This window comes from Haemaphysalis longicornis, unplaced genomic scaffold (genome assembly GCF_048455015.1).
Source record: "Haemaphysalis longicornis isolate Haplotype H1 unplaced genomic scaffold, Haemaphysalis longicornis Haplotype H1 scaffold_5, whole genome shotgun sequence".
NCBI classification, from domain to species: domain Eukaryota; kingdom Metazoa; phylum Arthropoda; class Arachnida; order Ixodida; family Ixodidae; genus Haemaphysalis; species Haemaphysalis longicornis.
Window position 1 is genome coordinate 164578482 of NW_027526385.1, and position 14865 is coordinate 164593346.

Genomic DNA, 14865 nt, shown 5'->3' on the forward strand with positions numbered 1-14865 from the left:
GTAAGCAAACAACTCCAACTGGAGGATTCCCATCTAGCATTCAATGACGGTTGAATGTTCTGGCAGAAACTGAAGTACCAGGATAATGCGAAGTGAGCACTTCTCAACTGCAGTGAATGTTACGGCAGCCTCACAGCACCGATTGTGAGGTAATCTGTGCACATTCCGACCATGGTTGGCTTCCCTCCATCGGCTACTCGTACATGTGATCGAGCGTGAGTAAACACCTTTCACAGACAAGAACGAAACCTCGAACGCCTATTTGAGATGTGCGCGTCTGGTCGATCAGTGCAGTATCCGGTATATTGTTTTATTGGAACAACACCATCTGCATTTAGCGCCACTATCATCATCATCCGCATCCTCCCACAATCATCATCAGTGGTACCTGGCCAGGTCACCAGTGCCACGCGCCATGGAAGGATCGAACACGACTGCTCTCCTTAGGCGGTCACATGTCTACGCCGCCCTCTAAGTTCTGGCGGGGCCTTATGCACCGAAATAAATGTAGGACGTCACAGTGCATCACTGAATCCACGGCTCTCCTTCCTACAAGTGGTGACCCGGACGTGATACGCGGCCAGTGGCACACTGAGAAGGCGATAGGGGTGGGGGGATCCGCCGATACCAGTGTTCAACACACGCAACCTCAGAGGTTGGTTTTTCAAGATTGAGGTAAGCTTCTCGTTGAACTACGTCACTATTCAGCCGCTCAAGCCCTCCATCGTCTGGAAGACGATTCCTCTAGATTTCCGCTGCGTGCTCGCCATACCGCCGCCCATCGAAACACCCTACGATGACCTTCGCGCTGCCGTTCTAGCGCACTGCGACTTCAGGGACGACTGCTTTCGGCCTGCCGCAGATACGGTACACGCGCGGTCCGCGTACCCTTCACCGCTGCACATTGTACGATCTACAACATCGGCGTCATTTGCTGCCACGAGTGTCGCAATTGTTGACTCAACCTCCAGCATGGCGGCCACACCTACACCCACAATACTCACAGCTGATGACGTCACGAATGCCAACCGGGCGCAACCTTCCTCTTCCCCTTCAACTACCCCATGCAAGGGCTGCAGTTTGTGCTCCGAGACTGTTCCACTTTGTCTAACCCGGTCGGTCGCTACCAAACCGCCCCGCATCACATGCAGCGCGGCGCTGACACTCTACCCTGCACCAGTGCATTCGCAGCAGAACTAGCAGGATAGGCACGTCGTGGCATCCAAAGCGAACCCCGACGAACTCACGTGTCCCGCTCTGCTACCGTCAATGGCTAAGCTGAAATATCAAGGCAGTGAAGCGGCTCGCCAGGACATTTTCATTTCGGTCTTCCAACCCTGGGAACAACACACCCACATAGGCACTGAAGATCCTGTTGAAAAAGCATCTACGATTACAGCTCCGCGGCATGCGGTGCAAGAGCGTTCTAGCGTCCACGAGCAGCAAGTGCTCACAAAGCCCCACGCTCCGGCAGCACGCACCCAGGTGCTTACCGGCTCGATGTCGCCACCAGTTCAGCGTGCTTCTGCCAAGCGGCAGCGGCATCGTCCTAAGCACCTGTCGCCAAATCAAGCTGCATCGCGGGCAAACCTTAAGCGCACTCCCGCAATTCGTGAGCTCCGCCTTGCCCAGCACCTTTCCAACACGCTCCTGCAGCGGCGACTGCAGGTTTTGGCCCATAACCAACGTTCCGGGAGTTGGGCACCTCGATCTCACACCAAGAGGCTTTAGCCGAACCAGTGCTAAAAACGCCGCAAAGGCTATAATCGTGCTCGTGCTAGCAGCCGAACACCAGTGGACATTCGTCACAAAAGGGTGCGTGTAGGGCGATTGTTCTGAAAACATTGCCTTTCCGTCTACGCAGCGGCCGCTGATCGCCTCACTCTTACTTCAGTACTGTGTCACCCTCCGCCAACTCGTCCCATCCTCCACTCTCAGTCAACGCCGCCGGAGGTCACCCAATCACCGGATGCTCTTTTGGGACTGTCCATGACAGCCCAATGCCTCGAACGCGGACAAGCCTGCATGACTACTTGAGTTGTCTGTCCGTCGCATTTAGCGCCACCATCATCATCATTATCCGCATCCTCCAACAATCATCATCAGCGGTGCCTGGCCAGGTCACCAGTGCCACGCACCACAGAAGGATCGAACACGGCTGCTGTCCTGGGGTGGACGCATTTCTTCGCCGCTCTAAGTTTCGGCTGGGCCTTACACACCTGAATAAATTTAGGAGGCCACAGTGCATCACCCAGTCCACGGCTCCTTTCCTAAATTGTCAACGTCAAGGTCTAATACATGGTGCAGAGTGGAGAGCACAAGAAGAGGATTATCGTTTGTGCTCGTTACCGCTGCGTCACCTTCGGGAGGAGCTGCATTGATCCATTTTTGAGCTCCAAGCATCCAAGAGCAGCCGGCGAGGACGGGCCGTGAGACGGTGGCGAGCGGGACCGATGGCGTTGTTCTGGCCGTAGTGAGACGCTGGAGCGGCAAACGAAGCGACGGTGTCACTTATGCCGCTGGTAGCGAGGTGCGTAATGCTGTGTATAGTTGGCCAAACGAGGCAAAAACCGATTGCGCCCTTAGTCTGCATAGGAATAGTTGGGGCACGTATGCGGAGTGGTAGAAGACGAACACCTTTGACAGTACTGCATGGCGTGCCCAAATCGGCTGCAATGGAAGCGAAAGCATTCTAATTGGGTGATCCCCATAGAGCTAGGTTTCGCCTTTGATAGATCTATGGGCACGCACACGCACACGCGCACATGCGCGCACACACAGACACACACGCACGGTATATATATATATATATATATATATATATATATATATATATATATATATATACACACAGAAAGAAATGCCGGCAGTCTACAACGCCAAAGAAGGCATAGGGGAATGATCAGGCTAGTTTTTTTACCGTTAGTGACGTTACATTATTTTTTTGTTATTAATTGCATGAGAAAGAAAGAAAAACACGCGCCCAGAGTGGGGACCGAACCCACGCCTTTCGATTAGATCTCGAATGCCTTACCAATTCGGCTATCTGGGCGACTGTGTTCTCCGTCACTTTCTGGGGTATTTATATTTACTACAACTATATCTGACGCTTGAGGGTGGTAGCCAGCGCCACTCAGACTACACGGGGAGAAGGGGAATTTCTTTTCAACCCCCGGGGCGTGACGCGAACGTCTACAGCCTGTCATAAGCGGGTAACAGGCGGGAAACCCTCTTATGCTACCTTGGCATCAAGGCTGCTATAACTGAGGCCCTCGCTAAGCTTTCGCACGAGAATAGGGTTTGGAAATGAGGGGCTCGTTAAGAAATACAGAAAGAAATGCCGGCAGTCTACAACGCCAAAGAAGGCATAGGGGAATGATTAGGCTAGTTTTTTTACCGTTAGTGACGTTACATTAATTTTTTGTTATTAATTGCATGAGAAAGAAAACAAACACGCGCCCAGAGTGGGGACCGAACCCACGCCTTTCAATTAGATCTCGAATGCCTTACCAATTCGGCTATCTGGGCGACTGTGTTCTCCTTCACTTTCTGGGGTATTTATATTTACTACAACTATATCTGACGCTTGAGGGTGGTAGCCAGCGCCACTCAGACTAGACAGGGAGAAGGGGACCTTCTTTTTAACCCCCGGGGCGTGACGCGAACGCGTACAGCCTGTCATAAGCGCGTAACTGGAGAGAAACCCTCTTATGCTACCTTGGCATCAATGCTGCCATAACTGAGGCCCTCGCTAAGCTTTCCCACGGTAATAGGGTTTGGAAATGGGGGGCTCGTTAGGAAATAAAGAAAGAAATGCCGGCAGTCTACAACGCCAAAGAAGGCATAGGGGAATGATTAGGCTAGTTTTTTATCGTTAGTGACGTTACATATTTTTTGTTATTAATTGCATGAGAAAGAAAGAAAAACACGCGCCCAGAGTGGGGACCGAACCCACGCCTTTCGATTAGATCTCGAATGCCTTACCAATTCGGCTATCTGGGCGACTGTGTTCTCCGTCACTTTCTGGGGTATTTATTTTTACTACAACTATATCTGACGCTTGAGGGTGGTAGCCAGCGCCACTCAGACTATACGGGGAGAAGGGGACCTTCTTTTCAACCCCCGGGGTGTGGCGCGAACGTCTACAGCCTCTCATAAACGGGTAACTGGCGGGAACCACTCCTATGCTACCTTAGCATCAAGGCTGCCAGAACCGAGGCCCTCGCTAAACTTTCGCACGATAATAGGGTTTGGAAATGAGGGGCTCGTTAGAAAATACCGAAAGAAATTCTGGCAGTCTACAACGCCAAAGAAGGCATAGTGGAATGATTAGGCTAGTTTTTTTTACCGTTAGTGACGTTACATTATTTTTTTTGTTATTAATTGCATGAGAAAGAAAGAAAAACACGCGCCCAGAGTGGGGACCGAACCCACGCCTTTCGATTAGATATCGAATGCCTTACCAATTAGGCTATCTGGGCGACTGGGTTCTCCGTCACTTTCTGGGGTATTTATATTTACTACAACTATATCTCACGCTTGAGGGTGGTAGCCAGCGCCACACAGACTACACGGGGCGAAGGGGACCTTCTTTTCAACCCCCGGGGCGTGACGCGAACGTCTACAGCCTGTCATAAGCGGGTAACTGGCGGGAAACCCTCTTATGCTACCTTGGCATCAAGGCTGCCATAACTGAGGCCCTCGCTAAGCTTTCGCACGATAATAGGGTTTGGAAATGAGGGGCTCGTTAGGAAATACAGAAAGAAATGCCGGCAGTGTACAACGCCAAAGAAGGCATAGGGGAATGATTAGGCTAGTTTTTTACCGTTAGTGACGTTATATTATTTTTTTTGTTATTTATTGCACGAGAAAGAAAGAAAAACACGCGCCCAGAGTGGGAACCGAGCCCACGCCTTTCGATTAGATCTCGAATGCCTTACCAATTCGGCTATCTGGGCGACCGTGTTCTCCGTCACTTTCTGGGGTATTTATATTTACTACAACTATATCTGATGCTTGAGGGTGGTAGCTAGCGCCACTCAAACTACACGGGGAGAAGAGGACCTTCTTTTCAACCCCCTGGGCGTGACGCGAACGTCTACAGCCTGTCATAAGCGGGTAACTGGCGGGAAACCCTCTTATGCTACCTTGGCATCAAGGCTGCCATACCTGAGGCCCTCGCTAAGCTTTCGCACGATAATAGGATTTGGAAATGAGGGGCTCGTAAGGAAATACAGAAAGAAATGCCGGCAGTCTACAACGCCAAATAAGGCATAGGGAAATGATTAGGCTAGTTTTTTTACCGTTAGTGACGTTACATTATTTTTTTTTGTTATTAATTGCATGAGAAAGAAAGAAAAACACGCGCCCAGAGTGGGGACCGAACCCACGCCTTTCGATTAGATCTCGAATGCCTTACCAATTCGGCTATCGGGGCGACTGTGTTCTCCGTCACTTTCTGGGGTATTTATATTTACTACAACTATATCTGACGCTTGAGGGTGGTAGCCAGCGCCACTCAGACTACACGGGGAGAAGGAGACCTTCTTTTCAACCCCCGGGGCGTGACGCGAAAGTCTACAGCTTGTCATAAGCGGGTAACTGGCGGGAAACCCTCCTATGCTAACTTGAGATCAAGGCTGCCATAACTGAGGCCCTCGCTAAGCTTTCGCACGATAATAGGGTTTGGAAATGAGGGGCTGGTTAGGAAATACAGAAAGAAATGCCGACAGTCTACCACGCCACAGAAGGCATAGGGGAATGATTAGGCTAGTTTTTTTACCGTTAGTGACGTTACATGATTTTTTTTGTTATAAATTGCTCTGAACTCTGAACGACTCTGAACTTTAAGCTCCGCAGCGTGATCGCCTCCTTCGTCTACTTAACCGGTTCTGCAACTCCTTTCACGCAGATTAGCAATGTGAGCCCACTCCGGAGTGCTCAAGACATACATGCGCCTCCGGCTGCGCTTCTACTGGCGCGGAATGTACACGTTTGTCCGCAAGTTCGTTCGCTCTTGTGCCGACTGCCAGCGCCGAAAGTTACGACCGGACCCACAGGCAGGTGCTTTGCAGCCATTGCCATGCCCAGCCCGACCTTTTGATCGTGTTGGTATTGACTTGTACGGGCCTTTACCGTTAACGGCTACTGGCAACCGCTGGATTATAGTCGCCGTCGACCACCTCACCCGATACGCTGAAACAGCCGCATTACGAGCCGGCACTGCGCGCGACGTCGCAAAGTTCCTTTTACATCGTTTCGTGCTCCGACACGGTGCGCCTCGTGAACTGCTCAGCGACAGGGGCCGTGTATTCCTCTCCGAGTTCATTGAAGCCCTACTCGCAGCATGCCGCGTTACCCACAGGACCGCTACAGCCTACCACCCACAGACCAATGGTCTTACGGATCGTTTCAACCGCACCTTGGGCGATATGCTAGCAATGAATGTCTCTTCGGACCACACGAATTGGGACCAGGTCCTCCCATTTATAAGATACGCCTACACCACCGCTCAGCAGGCCACTACCGGCTTTTTCCCATTCTTTCTTCTTTACGGACGCGAACCATCGTGTCTCCTGGATACCATCCTTCCGTATCGACCAGACGCCTTATAATACGCGCTGACTAATTCGCACGCCGAGGAGTGCCGACAGCTTCCCGCGCAGTCACTACGGAAGAGCAGTCACAACAAAAACACCGTCGTGATGACTCCAAGCCATCAGCTGAATTTCCTCCCGGCTATCTTGTCTTGCTCTATATACCGTCTACTACTGCCGGCCTATCCAGCAAGCTTCTTTCCAAGTACCACGGCCTATACCGTGTAGTTGAGCGTACCTCTCCCGTCAACTATGTCGTGTAGCCACTGACGCCTTCGACGGATCTTCGCCGCCGTGGACGCGAAATTGTCCACGTTCAGCGCCTCAGGCTATACTACGATCCTCTTATTTTGTCGTGTCCCTAAGTCGCCAGTTTGGCTCTTTTCGCAGCGGGGAGTGATTGTAACGAGGAAGACTTGCCACCATCGACGTAACGCTATCAGCGCAGCTACACAGCCGTGAAGTTGGAAGAACAGCCAGCGGAGCGTATTACCTCATGATACTTGCATCATCATCATGGCAAGACTCAAGATCATCATCACCAGTCTGTTGTCTCGAGAGCTGAGCGCGCACGGCAGAACCCCTTCGGACTCATCTGAGTCTCTTTGCGTTTCAACGCCTTGCTGCCGTCCTGCCAATACACATCCCCATAATATATATATATATATATATATATATATATATATATATATATATATATATATATATATATATAGCGAATCATAATAAGAAATGAGGGGCTCATAGAAAATAACAAAGAAATAAGGGTTGGTAGTCAAGAAAACCTCGGAAAGCAAAGGGGAGGTTGTGTAGGCCATTGAAACAGATAAAGAATTTGGAAAGAAAGAAAGAAAGCGGAGAAAAAATGCCCGCCAGGTGGGATCCGAACCCACGACCTCCAGAATACCGATCTTCTGCGATAACCGCTACGCTACCGGCGCCACAAACCTCTGAACAATATATATATATATATATATATATATATATATATATATATATATATATATATATATATATATATATATATACCTGCGGGGCATGTGGCACTTGTCTGTCTAACGACGGTCTCAAACCGACATTAACAATTGCTTATTTTCGTTCTTTTTTATCATTCATCACCAGTAGGCAGAGGTTGGCATGTTTCTCTGCCATCCAGAGTCTTTTCGTTTAGGCTTTCGAGCTTCGACTCTCGAAATGTTGTGTACCCTTTTTTCTCTTTATGCAGAACGCCGTTTTTTTCTGTAGACGCACACTGGTTGAACCTTATACGTCTGTTTTCTGTCTATCAATGCCGCAACTGTGGCTCCTTCCCATTTACAACATTCCTCTCTCTCTTCTTCTTTTTCCCACCTTCTGTAGTATAGTTACGATATGTTTTTGTTTCTCTTCCGCTCTTTTACTGTCCCCGAGAGTTCTCGTTGGCGAGGGTGAAGAGAAAGGGAAGCCCTCGGATCCATGGTGTGTATAAGCGTTTTTCCGTCTATTCTAACACAACCCCCGAAGAAGAAAGGTGCTCCTTTCGAAACTGTTGGGTAATAAATAATCTAAGAAACTGGACAAACGCTATCGTCTCCCTCACTATGCTGTACGCTGAACTGGCCCATTGAAAAAGAAACCCGACCAATATATATATATATAGGAGCAAAGAAAAGAAAACTTTGAACTAGGTAAAAGCACGATTCTTGCCAATGTTGCAGCAAAGAGACTTGCTTTCGTCAGGGCGATCTCTCACCTGGCTGGCACGCTTTATATAGGGGTAGGTCCCCACGTGAGAGGGGAGAAGGAAAGAAGGAAGTGAAATGGAGAAAGCGGATTGGTTTGGGATTATGTCAGGGGAGATATTGGGGGGCAAAGAAGTTTGTATAGTTTAAAGGGACACTGAAGTCATATGTAAACATTGCGGGATTACTTGCGCAAATTGTAGTCCGGAGTCCCCAGGCCATGTTTCGACCACCGTTGGCGCGTTTACGGGATTTGATTTAGTAGAAAAATTATTTTGAAAATGCTGTCCTCCTCTCTTTACGCTCGCCCATTTTCTGCGGCGTTTTCGTGTGACCTCAGGAGGGGATAAGCTGGCAATTGGCTGCGCTACTGCACGGCTCCCCGGCCTTCAGACAGAGTCAGTCGGCCCAGCGTTTCGTCCGCCGGCCGCGACGGGTCGTCGCAATTTGTTCGCTCAGTTTAAACGAAGCCAGGACACGTTTGTGAATGGTAGAATTTGCCTTTCTTTACTTGGTTAGTTTGTACACTGTATCTAGCTCCAAGTCAAGGTCGCTTCACACAAGCGCTGCACAAGCGCACATGCGACGCTTCGCTGACTGGTATGCCAGTAGGAAAATATAAGGCCTCTTAAAGGCGGAAGAAGTCAGCGAAGTCAATATAGGTACAAAGAAAATAAAATCAACTGATATTTTTACCGTACAGCGTAAAACTAGGGTGCGGGAAGCACTTTTTTTGCGCTGGGCGAACAAGCACAGCGGTCAGCAGCACGACTACGCATCTGCGAACGCTTTTCTGTCTACGAAATGCAATTGCTAGACATGAGCTATTGTGGAAACTCGGGCGACGTTTACTGCACGAGCGCAATACACCAAATAGTCACCTAAGCTGCTTGAAATGCCAAAACTAAAGAAAAGTGTAAACTGGTTGTACAATATATACCCTATATTACCAATGCCAGCGGAGCCTGCTCCGTGGCCGAGCGGTCTGGGTTGCAAGGTATGCCACCGCAAGTATTTTGCAAGTCACGAGTTAGAATCCCCGCAGGTACGTGCTTTTTTTTGTAAGTTAACTTTTTCGTTTTCCGCCGATGTTTTCTATATTGAGTTCACCTTTTTTTGGGGCCGCAACGTTCATGGCTCCACGAACTAGTTCACAAAACGCGCGCAGGCTGGCACTGGCGCGCTAGCGAGTTCTCGTTGGCGTGCTGTTGCCATAAGCGCCGACTGCTTGCAGGCAGTAGGCACAGGCCAGAATGAACAGACCCTTGGCCTGGTGGGAACACGCTTTTTATGGTACAGGCATGAGTGAGGCAAGCTCCAAATATGGGGGAAAAGCGCATGACATTTGGGCGTCTGCGGGTACGCGGAGGGCGTTCATGCACTGCGTAGGTTTCGGCTAGTGAATGCTACTATTCCAATCCGTCCTAGGAGGCTTATCTTTATGCATTTTTACAGCTCACAACATGGCAGAAGCGCGGTACGATGATTACTGAGTTATTGAGAATGCCCATTTAACAACGCCAACGGTTGTGTTTTACAGAACCGAAACCGAAACCGAAACTTGTTTGGTTGCTCTCCTTGGGCGTCGTCCATACACGGTGCCCGCTCGTCCTAACGTCACAGCGTTAGTTGGTGCGGCCGCCGCAAACCGCGCATGGTAGTTTTTCTTCTTTCGCGCTTTGTAAAATAATTACCGATTTGTCAACGGAATAAACGATGAAAAGTGTGCTAATTTGAGCCAGTCTACGCAGTGCAAGCAAAAACGGGAGCTTGACAAATTCACTTCAGTGTTCCTTTAAGCCGCGAACAGGGAGGTCAGCCGGCGGTTGGTGTTGCGGGAATTTTGGGAGAGAAAGGATGAGAGGGTGTTTGTTGACCCGCCGTGGGGCATACGGAAAGGTTCTCAGAACCACCGGAAGCAGACCAGGCGGTGAGAGTGGGGTCCTTATTAGTGGGGTCCTTATCTGCAAGCGTCAGTTCAAAAGAAAAGATAGAGAAGAGGGGAAATAACTACGTGAAGGAAAAAGAAAAAAAGAGAAGAAAAAAAACAAGGAGGGAAACCACACAAACCCACACACAAACGAAAAAGCTATGACCCGGCAACTGAAATGGCACGTGTCACCACGGCAACAATCCTAGAACCTGAAACTCAAAAACGAAAAGATAAAGTTAGAGTTATGTACGGGGCACAAGACCACGCGGAGTAAAAAAGAGAAGAAAAAATAAATAAAATGGAATTTCAAAAGCAAAGGTTTGAGGTATGCGGGCGAGTATTAAGCTAGACGCTAAGGAATGAAAAAAAAGGAATTAGGTGGCCAGGTAATGACCAGAGGGGGCGGGAATAGTCTTTGGATAAGGTATATGCAAGACATTGCCTATTTCTGTATTCCCGGTGAATATCGCAAGGATTCCATGTTGTCCCTAGACCCATTAATTCCAGTAGGTTCCATGGAGTTGAATTTGTGAATTAAATAGGATTCTCGGAATTTCCTGTCCCTAGGAGTCCTGAAGATCGACTTTAGTATATACAACTTAAGGTCATCAAAATTGTGGCCTGGTTGGTTGAAATGCTGCGCTACAGCTATGGAGGATTTGCTAAGAGTATCTGCCCAGTGACCAATAAGACGTAGGCTCATAGGTTGACTCGTTTCGCCTATTTACTGTTTGTGGCACATTGAGCATTCCAACATATACACAATGTTGGATGAAGTGCACGTAAATCTTGAAATAATCTTGTGGAAATAATTACTGGCTGTGCTTTTTACAATGCAGTCGGTCTGCAGGTATTTGCAAGAGTTGCATCTGGGGTGGGAGCAGCTGGGTATGACTGGTTGCTTTGAAGGCCCTGTTTTAGCACGGAATAAAGTATCTTTTAGATTGCTGTTTCTCCGGTAGGTCACCCTTCGGGCTTCCGGGAAAGTCTTTCTAAGTCGGTCGTTACTGGCTGAAATGAGGTAGTACTTGCGGAGTATATTGTTTACGTTTGGGAGGGCGTTTGAAACTTTAGTTATTAGGGCAAGAGTTACGTCAAGAGTTACAAGGAGAGTTCCACTAGGTAGGCGCCCACCCTTATTTATGACTTCTATTATGCGGAGGAAGGGGGGGTGTCCTGAATGAATGAAGGAAGAAGAGTCGGAATGTCAGATAGGTAATTATTCAGAAACAGAGATAATGCTTCTGTTGGGGTACTGTTATTTGAAACTATGGGTCTGCCAGGAATGACGGCAGTGAACAATATTTCTAGGGAGACTTTGTGGACTTTTGGGAGGAGGTAAAAACGGCCTGCATGCTTATGTTTCGGTTTCAGGAAATTTAAGTGAGTGGTCGTAATTAATTCTCTAGATCGCAGATATGGGAGTCTCTGAAGAATTTTTAGGCTGTATTCCTGGCTCGGATCGTTATTTAAGGGCTTCTAGTGGCAAGCGTCATTGAGCTGCCTATAAGCTTCATCTTTGTATTTTCCCATAGGTAAAACAACTACGCTACCACGTTTGTCGGCTGGCTTTATGACTATGTCGGTTCTGGCTGATAGGCTATTCAGGGTAACTTCTTCCCACAGAGTTAGGTTCTTGCGCTTCTTTGATCGCTATGTTGTGGCGAATATTTCTCTTGATAGTGATTTTCACTACAGATCTAATTCTGGAGATTGATCAACATCTGGAGTCCAAGTGCTAGGAGGGTGAAGGGTGCATTCGTTAATGTCAGGTTGGTCATGCTTTTCAGAAAAAAAACTCGCTTAGTCTCATTCTCTGAGAAAATTCAGTGACATCTTTATGTAACCCGTACTCATTCACACGGTTATTTGTGGGACAGAAAGTTAAACCTCGTTCTAGGATAGCTTTTTCGTCGGCCGTTAGTGTTTTGGAAATGTCAATGACGTTGCTGGGGCCGGTAGTGAGGGAGCTCGTTTTTTCTATAGGATTATTGGCTGGGGGATGAGGTTCTACTAAAGCAATCTCTGTATCGAGGAGCAACATTGCGTGACCTAATACTCCATTGTTCGGGCTATTGAGAGGCTGATTTTCTACAGTGCAAGCTGTAATTCGCGAGGGAAGCCGGTCACGTTGAAACATAACCGCTTGCCTATTACTAAGATCAATTTCCTTACGATTTATAAAAATATTGACATCTATTTTCCCCTGCTCAGATAGCGAAATAGCTTCAATCTGGTCATTGAAGAGGCTGAGTTCGCTAGTACAGTTGTCTCTAAGAATTTCTACGAGGGAAAGCGAAGCATTATTGAGAATACCCTTAGGAGGGAGCTCACCAAGGGAGCTAGTTAAGAAGGGTGCTAGTTCAGGAGGGAGCTCACCGAGGGCACAACTAACTTTTCGGTGGAGGCCTTTTGGGATGTTTTTGCTTTGGACATACGAGGAGCACGTTTTCAGATAAAATCTGTAGTTGGTTTGTTTGCCGGATAGTTTTGGAGCTTTGAGGAAAGAGCGGGATTTAGGGGTTGGAGCATCCGGTCTACACGGTGGTAGTCATTTGTGTTTGTTTCGACACGCGCCATTTTAGTTGCCGGGTCATGGCTTTTTCTTTTGTGTGTGGGTTTGTGTGGTTTCCCTCATTGTTTTTTTTTATTTCTATTTTTTTTTCTTTTTCTTTGACCTAGTTACTTCCCCCCTTCTCTGTCCGTTCTTTTGACCTGAGGCTTGCAGATAAGGACCCCACTTATATGGACCCCACTCTCACCGCCTGGTCTGCTTCTGGCGGTTCTGAGAACCTTTCCGTATGCCCAGCGGCGGGTCAACAAACACCCTCTCATCCGTTCTCTCCAAAAATTCTCCGAACACCAACCACCGGCTGACATCCCTGTGACCTACTTCGCGGCTTAAACTATACAACCTTCTTTTCCTCTCAATATCTCGCCCGACATAATTCCAAACCAATCCACTTTCTCCATTTCACTTCCTTCTTTCCTTCTCCCCTCTCACCTGGGGACCTACCCCTATATAAAGCGTGCCAGCCAGGCGAGAGATTGCCCTGACGAAATCAAGTCTCTTTGCTGAAACGTTGGCAACAATCGTGCTTTTACCTTGTTCAAAGTTTTTTTTCTTATGTATATGTGCCACTGATGGATGGTGCGCAGTTCCTCAAACAAAACAACATTCACTAAACGAGCGCACTAATCAGTCCATAGTTACTCGCCTCCACTGCAAAATCAACGACGAACTGCGAAAACCATCGACCTGCCTTCTTTCAGAGGTTGTCAATGAGTACAACAGGACACCTCATGAAGTCACCGGCTAACCACCATGTTTTCTCATGTATGGCACACCATCATACCCCTGCCTCCTCTCCAACACTGCCGAAACCCTGCAACAAGCTCGCGCAAAAGCAGTCCGCAATTCCCTGGCGTATCACGAGAAGAACAGGCTCATCTACGACAAGAAGTTTCTTCCGTCAGAGCTCCAGGTGGGAGACTGTGTGTTATATGAGACGCCCTCGCATCCCAACGGCGGCAAACTCTCTGCGATAATGGAAGGTCCGTATACTGTCCTACGCAAGATCTCTGCGGTAAACTACGAGATCGACCGCAGCGTGGCTCCACTCGGTCGTCAGACTGACATTGTCTATGTGGGGAGACTAAGACGATATTATACGCCCCTACACCAAACATACTCTCAGGGGGAGGGGGAAGCGTGTGACGTCCCGCAGATGGATGGTGCAGGGCAGTTGGCCGGAATGGGAGATTAGCCACCAAGAGACGGTGCGGTATGATAGTGGTGGATGATGAAGAAGAAGTTGGCCATCTCTCTTGCGTTACACTAGTCGACAGGATTTACCGTGCAACCCCGCATCATGACAACATCCAAGAAAGCCATCACCATCCCCAGGTACTCTAGAGCAAGCGACGATGTTCCCTTTGACAAGTGGCTTCGACTCTTCGAGGTGAAGAATGCGGCCGCTGCATGGACCGAGCGAGACAAGTTGTGCAATTTCTCCGATTACCTTGAAGGTGAGGCCTTCCGCTGGTACCTTACCGAGGTGTTCGACACTGGCACAGCTTGGGAGGACCTCGTTGCATGCATGACCGAGCGGTTCGCAAGCGCCATCGCGGATCCATTCCGTCAGTTCATTCATTGCCGCCTGAAATCGGGCCAGAGACTCAAGGAATAATACAATGAAAAAAATGTGACTCGGACGCCTTGTTGAACTAATGGACGCGCACATTATATCAGGGCTCATCGACGGCCTCCCTGCTGAAATGGAAATGGCTCTTGCCAGGCTTACTCCATCCACCCCAGCAGCGTGGCTTTCAGATGCGCTTAGAGTAGATGCTGCTATGAACCGAGCAAAGTCGCACCGCGTTCCACCATTTCGACACGCACAGATGAATTCACCGAGCGGCAATTCCCATCAGCGTCCGCCTAATACGCCGGGACGAGCACCCATGTCCGAATGCAGGCATTGCGCCATGGCCGGCTTGCCACGACAGATGCACTGGCACAATGAATGGACACGACGCGCAAGCATTTCCGCTCTCGCTACCAACCAGGGAAACGAGGAGGGAGACCCAAAGCTATGTTAATTCCCTTTGATGC

The 14865-nt window shown here is 48.8% G+C and overlaps 1 non-coding gene across 1 annotated transcript; it reads right to left on the reverse strand.

Moving 5' to 3' along the window:
- Positions 1-4409: 4409 nt before the first annotated feature.
- On the reverse strand, positions 4410-4481 carry Trnar-ucu (transfer RNA arginine (anticodon UCU)). Its single transcript has one exon. It is a non-coding gene; the product is annotated as a tRNA-Arg (tRNA).
- Between the last annotated feature and the right edge of the window lie 10384 nt (positions 4482-14865).